This window comes from Ursus arctos, unplaced genomic scaffold (genome assembly GCF_023065955.2).
Source record: "Ursus arctos isolate Adak ecotype North America unplaced genomic scaffold, UrsArc2.0 scaffold_1, whole genome shotgun sequence".
NCBI lineage: Eukaryota > Metazoa > Chordata > Mammalia > Carnivora > Ursidae > Ursus > Ursus arctos.
The window spans coordinates 82,164,529-82,172,961 of NW_026622763.1; the positions used below are offsets into that span (position 1 = coordinate 82,164,529).

Sequence of the window (8,433 nt, forward strand, 5' to 3'; positions counted from 1 at the left end):
GTGACCTTACTGCACTGCAGGGCTACTGACCATCAGATCTGACAGCATTTCTCCAGCAAGCTAACAATAAGATAGCCCTGCTCATGCCAGTGCAAGTTCATCTGGTCAGTCCTGACATCAGAGCCAAAGAATAAATTTATTGCGTTAAGGAGAGTCAACTCTACACTCACCCATCAAGGGGAACTACATTACTGGCAGGTAGCACTATCAAATTCTCAGATACCAAAGAACAATGAAGAAACCTGCTAAAGAATCTTGGAAATCAGTAGCACAGCTGTTTCTAATGCCAAAGTTTTCTATTTTACCAAGAAGGTAACTTAGGCTTCATTTATAGATTGCTCGAATGAGAAAGGTGAGAAAGATGAAAATTAAAAAGGAAAAAGGCATATATGATTCAGAGTCCTTATGCAGCTGGTACTTGGGGTTAGAAATGCAGAGATAATTGCCTATGAAATCAAAGGCAATAGTCTTTACAAAAAGGTAGGGGTCCTCATTCCATTTTGTACTTAGGACACGGAGTCAAAAAAATCTAGACTCGTTTAACCCAACTAATTTCTGAGGACTTCAATTCAGTTCCTGCCAAGCTCTGATGCTCATGAGAAAAGAGGGACTAGGTCAGACTTTGTAAGCAGACACTTTGCAGGATTTTGAAAGATTTAATAATATCACCATTTCCCTGAAGCTCAGAAGCTCAGTTCTTGGAGGTGCACAACTGGCATTTAAAAACCCAATGATTAAAATGTGAAAAAGTTTATAATGGAAATATGTTAGCACATGTAAGAGATAGGTTTTAAAGAAAAGACCCATCTACACTACACACCCCACCACCACCAAAGGAAAACCTCCAATTCTGAATCTAAGTCATAATTGTCTAAACAAAGAATATGGATAGAAGTGCATAAAGAATAATTTAAAAAAGAAAACCATTTATTCATGTAGTATTACTGTGTTTTCCAAGAATATGTGCTCTAGGTGGGGTAATTTGTACTGAGTTGAGAGGCTTGCAGTAGCACCCACACTGAAATCAGTAAAAAGCGCTGTGAAGCATCCCCAGGGAGATGCAATTTGGTGTTCTTGATACGAGCTACAAACTCTTCCTGAAATGGTTACATTAGGCTGAATGTGGACAGGAATCATATGTCTAGCCATGCTCCCAGCTAATGGAAAAACAATTTTAAATCAAAGGCAGATATTTCGATAGCAACCCATGTGGAAGAAACACGCTTCGATCATTTCTCTAGATACCTCATTTTGCTAATCTCATTGGCTGAAAAAGTAGCAAGATTGCATCAGACATTATATCTTGGCAAATAGTTATGGGAAATAAGGGGCTCTTTTACCTGCTCATTCAAAAATTGTGCTTAAGTTTCTTAGTAACAATCTAAAGCCTGGAGTAGGAATACTTGGGAAGTAATTTTGGTGGTGATTATTCTGGGGTCTGATTATAAAAGTGACACACTGTATCACAGTTATAGATGCTAGCTGCCAAGTCTCACAGTATTTTTTAACAGTTCCAAGAACATAACATTTATCTAACTGCACTGATTCTTTTTTGTTGTCCCTTAGAAAATGATTTTAGATAATTTCATTTCCACTCAGAATACAATCACTTTTTAACTTTCTGAAGGATTTCAGTAAATAAAAAGCTATATGTATTTTATAATAAAGTTAATACATAATTTGCCAGAATTCTTTTCACAGTTTATTAATCTGTTTAGTTTTGAATGATACTGTCTTTTGCAGACAGTCTGTAGCTCCATCTTAGAGTGTTGATATTGGTATATGATTTGCTAAATAAGATCGCTGAAGAAAATGAAGGAAGGGGGAGGAGGTTAGATGACTTGAAAACCTTAGAAGTTCTATAAGTCACCCAAGGGAAAGGGAATTCTTAAAGTAGAATGAGAACAGTTGCTTTCAAGTGTTTTAGTAGTTTGAAGTCCTGATAGATTCATAATTTATTGAGACGAAACCCCAACTGCAGCTAATGACACTTTGAATCAGCTAACTTGAAAAACAAAGCCACAAAATCTGGCTAATATTAAATCTTACAAAGAATAAAGAGCCATATTCATTTACTGAACCTAAGTGTTATCTGCACATTTAGAGTTCTGCTAATGCTTGTTTTTCTAAAATTCAACATAAACTGGTGTTTGTTGGCTAATAATTGTACAATTAGATCTCAAATTTTGGTTATAATATAGTCCTCACATGCAGGACAGAGACATGCCAAGTCATGTCTGTGTAGACTGTGTTTTAAGAACTAGGCTGCCCATAAGTTAGCCTCCTAAATTATGCATATTCAATTCCCAACAGCATGCAATCTTTTCTCTTTGTAACAGATAACCCCTAGACCTAATATGCCTGATTTGGGGTGGGGGGGAGTGTGTAGGGGAAGAGGAAGTGTTGCTATGAAATGATCTCTCTTAGCTTATTATTAGTTCATGCATGCATTTGGGTACACTAAATGGCATAAAAAGATGTTCACAGTGTACCAAGTGCAATGATTGGTTAAAAGTAGTATGTACAGTATGAAACCATTTTAATGGGGAAAAAATAATCTGCAGAGGAAAAAGTCTGAAATGATATGTACCAAAGTGGTAAGATAATAGATGGCTTTCTTATTTTTGTTTTCTATAATGACTGGTATTTTTTTGTAATAAGAAAAAAATAAGTTTGACCAAATTAAGTGGGTGGAATCTTGGTAACACTATTTTATTCATTTAGCTAATTTGTTCAGCAAATACTGATTAGCTCTCACTCTACATCAGGTATGGGTCTGGGCCCTGGGGATATAGCAGTGAACAAAACAGATAAAAAGCCATGACCTTTTGTAGCTTAGATCTGGTGGGGAAAGCAGGCCACTGGATACGGCTGCAGAGATTGAGCAAGCACAACCTCCGTATCCATGCCCAACGGCCCAAGAGATGGGGACAGACAAAATACCATGTTATATGGCAATCAGCAAGAAAGAAGACAGGAAGTGTGTGGGGGGAGGGGGAGTCAAGGAGACTTCATTAAGGTGAGGGTTGTGTAAAGACCTAAAAGAGGTAAGGAAGCAACCCTGCAGTTATCTGGGGAAAGGAAAAATAAGGATAGAAACTCACACAGGATCCTGCTCAAAGACCCGGTGTGACCAGAACAGAGGAATGAGGGGACAGGTAGTGGGAGATGAGGACAAAGAGGTAACTGGGGAGGAGACCGTACATGGCCTTGGCTTTTACCCGGAGTGAGAGGTGATGCTATTCCTTCGGCTGAGGGGTGGCATCATCTAACCTACACATCAGCTCTAGCTGTAGTTTCAGAACAGACGGAAGGGGGAGATCAGTCACTGCACTAGCGCAGCAGAGAGACGACCGTGGCGGGGACCTGGGTGGTAGCAGTGGAGGTGGTGACAAGTGGATGTATTTTGAAGGTGAAGCCAGCAGGATTTGCTGAGGGACCGGATGTGGACATGAGAGAAAGGTGTGTTCGGCGTGAACAGCAGGATGGCGAGAGGAACAGGTGCCCGTCAGCTAGACAGGGAGGTCTGCAGCAGGCATAGTTCACAACAGCAGTGGGGGCAGGAAGATTAGTTCCGTTCTGGGCATATGAAGTTTACGATGCTGGCGAATGGCCAAAGGACATTTCAACCTTTGTACTTAGCCTCCCCTCAACTCTATAGAAAGACAGTTTCTTTTTTGTAATAAGGTAACAAAGGAAGGGGTGGGAAGAGAATCTTGGTAATCAGGTGACGTGGATAGGAACTGGTCGAGGAGCTGAGCAAGCTGCTACATTTGGTGGTGCCAGTCTGATGGGATACACACCCATACACTCGTGTTTTTTCCTGGTACTTACCTGGATATATAATGTTAATAAAAATGAGAATCTTTATGATAGAAATTGCTCACTTTTCAGTAAAGCTGATATTTCAGTGAGAACTAATGCTGAATATAATCATAATTTCGAGGACAATGTGAGGCCAAAGACGGGAAAAGGTGGCTTAAAAGGTAGCAGAATCACGTCTGGTATTCTCTTGATACTCCCAAGTGGAGGTACTAAGCAAGTAAAACCAAATGTTCCCCAACATAATTCTGCCCTAAGCAACTGGGAGAATAGGCATCAGATTCCCTATTGGCCTCAACTAGTGTTGGAGAGAATCTAGTTTTAAATTTATATCACAATAGGAACTTTGGATTCACCAGGTACCCAAGTCCCCAAATCACATTTTGATGCTAGAGAATGGGAAATACTCAGATATCCACATTAATTTCTAGAATGTCTTTCCCTGGAATGAACTAGGTATATTTAGAAGGAAATATAGGACTTAAATTTCTGAAAAGCTAGTCCAAATAGCTGGTGTCAGTCTGAAGATGTTTTCAGCAGTCTGAGGTAAAATGAGGAAAAGAGAATAGAACGAATCTTAAAATCTATTTTACTTTTTAAATTATTTTTTAAAGTTTTTATTTGTCAGGGAGACAGTGAGCGAGCAAAGCAGGGGGAACAGCAGAGGGAGAGAGAGAAGCAGACTCCCTTTTGAGTAGAGACCCTGATTTGGGGCTTGATCCCAGGGCCCTGAGATCATGACCTGAGCTGAAGGCAGATGCTTAATCGACTGAGCCACCCAGGTGTCCCAGATATCTCCATATTCCTGTTTTAAATTTACATGTCTGTGAAATGGGAAGATCTGGTAAATGCTGACCCAGGGAAAATGTACTCATTAACGCTAAGCCAGTTGTCATGCCTGCTCTCCTAGGCAGACTGAGCAACTGTGAGCATAGGAGAGCCTGTGTCAGCAACCCCACCTTCCCCCTCATGGGACATCACCGTCGGCCACCTCCCTGCCTTTCTTCCCACTCTTCCACATGACCTCAATCAAGGCTTTAGGAGAATTAGAAGTGGTTCCTCTTTAGAGTCTAGAGACCTCTGGCCATCACCACCACCAATAGCAAATGTGCTGGGGAAAGTTGCAGTGATCTGGTTCTGCGCGGGGACTCTGCTGCTAACCAGCTTTGTCACCTCAGGCAAGTCACGTAGCATCTCAGAGTCACAGCTCTTTCTCTTTCTAAATACCATCTGTTTCCCATCTAAAAGGACTGCTGTAAAAAACAAATAACATATTTATGGGAAAGCGCTTTTTAATTGATAAAACCGTAATTATCTTACATGGGTACCACCTTAAATAAATGAAATGGGCTGGGGAGGAGAAAACAGGGCTGCAACGTATTCTCCACTGAATGACCCTGGGTTTTGGGAGAAGAGGAGCAGGAGAGACTATGCAGAGTGGAGCATCCAGGATCTAAGGCTGACTGCTGCTAGCCGGGAAGGAGGGGAGGCTCAGAGCTTCTGATTTCCTCAGCGACACCAGGGAGCTTCACTGTGTACACGTGAAAACTGGTTATTTAAATGTTAGCAACTATGTCACAACTTTAAAAGCCAGGGAGACCATTCCTGAAAGGCCAAACAACACATGTCTGAGGGCTGAATTTGGCCCTGAGGTGCCCGTTGGTGACATGTGATTTACACACACATCCTCCTGTTCCTGCTGTTCAGCGGGATATATAGGGCTGAGACCCCCTACCAGTTCTTCTCAGTGTCCCCCCCAAAGACTTCCCTATGGCTGCTGATGTGGCTGTGTCCACACAGTGCTAAGGTCTGCCAGAGAGTTCTTCACGTACCTTCATGTGTGGACACTGTAAATAACTCTTCTCATGAAAAGTTAACTGGGCCTTGAACCAGTCCAACAGGGTCACCATCTGGGAGTCCTCAGAAACAGTGAATTGTCAGCACTGTAAACATTTTAGACTTCATGGAAGACACTGACTTTTTCTAAACTAATCATCCCTGCCAGTCAAGATGTGCAGTATGGGTTCAAGAACAAGGCATTCATTTAGCAACAATAACAAGAATACTGAGGATGAAGACCGGGCGGTCATCATAATGAAAGGCCTAAAAGCAAACTGTGACTTCCCTAATAAGGCGACGACCAAAGTTCGCTCTCTGGCGGGGGAGCACCAATACGATTAATCAGTCTGTTTTCAGTTTTCTCACGACAGCAATATTAACAGTTTGCTTTATTCTGTTTATATGGTGCTGACAGGTCTTCAGCATGTTGGGCCTACTAGCTGGAGATTAATGGCTACTCCTATACGGAGGTAAAAACCAGGCAAGGAGAGAATGCCTTTCACAACTAGATAAGAACTGGCTTCTCCTGCTCTCTTTTGTTCCCCTGCTGCACATCAACTCTCTTTTAATTTCTATCAAGGTTATGTAAGATTAGTTGTATCCGGTAGGTTCTTATGTTTAAATTCCACTTTAAATGTTCTGTCCCCAAGTGAAACAGAAACAAAGGGAACCTGAAATATTACTTCTGGATAAGTTTATCATCTCTCTTATCAAGGGTACAGTTGACTAATTTTGTTTTTTAAAACGTCAGAGTCCTTCTAAAGGTAAAAGATAGGTAAGAGATGGCCTCTGGTGACAGGAATTTTAGTACATTCGATGCGTAGTGGTTCCCCTTTGCACCTATGGTTATTTAGTGCACACTTTAAGAGGCAGAAATGATATGAAGTACGGCCCACCTGCAAAAAGTACAGGCATCCCAGAAAATCTTAGACCTGTTGCACTAAATAGTCCTATTTCAAAATAAAAAGATTTGAAATAACTCGAGACCAGCCCCCTGTAAGTACTGCTTGTTACTGTATACTTTTCTCTGTGCCAGGGTGGGAAGACATGGTAAGCCCAAATGTTATTTTAACAGCATATAAGTATAGAGAAACTAAGATAACAAATTTTTTTAAAAAAATCAATGTGCTCCTCTAGGGTTCTGTAGGAATCTCATTCTTTGGTCTTAGGGAACCTTCTGCTCCAGCCATTTTTATGCAACAACTGCACGAATAAGTATGCATCGCATACCCAGGAACCTCAGGCCCTGTGGCCAGGGTGAGTTCTCCAGCCCACGTCCTCTGGCTCCTCTCCTGACATAGGAACAGAAGGGGACTGACTCCAGTAGACAGGGCATCAGGGGCGGCTTTTAAGTGGAGACTTCTGACAAAGATTTTTAAAGCCAGAGCTAAGAACATTCTAGGACAGTAAAGCAGTATTAATAATAGTATGTATTGAGTGCTTACTATGTATAAGCACTATTGTACACACTTCAGTTGTAAAAAAACAATTTAATTCCCACGACAGAATGCATTAAAGAAGTGAAATCGTGTTTTAAGTACAAGATATTTGACAATAGACCAATATACTGGACTAGATCTGCACATATCTAGAATTCCATGCTTGTACTTAATAATTTGCCTGACACTAAGGTTCAGTGGGAAAGGGAAGAAACCGACGTGAGGCTAGTCTGAAAGATACTGCAATAGTCCTGAGACTCCAAGCCAGGGTGGTACACTGGAAGTGAAAAGGAGAGGAAAGATTTGAGACTTATGCCCAAAACACAACGAACTAAATTTTTTTTGACTGCTTTGATTTTTTAGTTCATCTATTCATTCATTCAGGAATTGTTGTTTCTTATATTTTTTTTATTATGTTAGTCACCATACAGTACATCCCTGGTTTTTGAGGTAAAGTTCAATGATTCATTAGTTGTGCATAACACCCAGTGCACCATGCAATACGTGCCCTCCTTACTACCCATCACCAGCCTATCCCATCCCCCCCCCCCCCCCGGAAGCCCTCAGTTTGTTATTTTTGAGGGTTGCAGATGGGTCAGACATTGTGCTCAAGGACATGTAACGAAGAAATAAAATCCCAAGATTGACTCCTTCTCAAAATTGGGCTACCAGCCATTATTCAGGGGTCTTAAGTGACACCACAGCAGACATTCGTCCATCCCTCCCTCCTTCCTTCCTTCCATCCTTCCTTTCAAAACTTACTGAGTGCCTACCTTGTGCCAGGAATTGCACTACATAATGGTCATGAACAAGTGAGGAAAGAAAAATTAAGGGAAAGAAAAAAAGACTGCTGTCTTCATTTTCATAGCCCTAGGAGTGCCTTCTTTCTAGAATTTCCATTCCTTTCTGGTGGTCTGGCCATAAGGTATACGACATGGTGGTAAACCACCAGACTGCAGGAACAGCAAAGGTATTCTTAGTCATCCAAATGAAGAGAGGACCTATTTACTTTCTAAATGTATGCCCTGATGTGGCACATTTATCCAAAGTAAAACACTGTATCAGAAAGGTATCTAGGGGCGCCTGCCTTTGGCTCGGCTGTGATATCAGGGTCCTGGAATTGAGCCCTGCGGTGGGCTCCCTGCCCAGCAAGGAATGGGCTTCTCCTTCTGCCTCTCCACCTGGCTTGTGCTCACTCTCTCTTGCTCTCTCTCTCAAATGAATGAATAAAATCTAAAAAAAAAAAAAAAAAAAAAAAAAAAAAAGTACCATGATTCCATGTGTAGATTTTAATACTGTCTAGAGGTACAGGCACAAGAAAAACTAGCTCTGA

At 41.3% G+C, this 8,433-nt stretch overlaps 1 protein-coding gene across 8 annotated transcripts in view; it reads right to left on the bottom strand.

Annotated features, from left to right (window-relative positions):
* PLEKHM3 (pleckstrin homology domain containing M3) overlaps positions 1-8,433 on the bottom strand; it is a 173,002-nt gene that overhangs the window by 85,914 nt on the left and 78,655 nt on the right. The gene's annotated exons all lie outside the window — the stretch shown is intronic.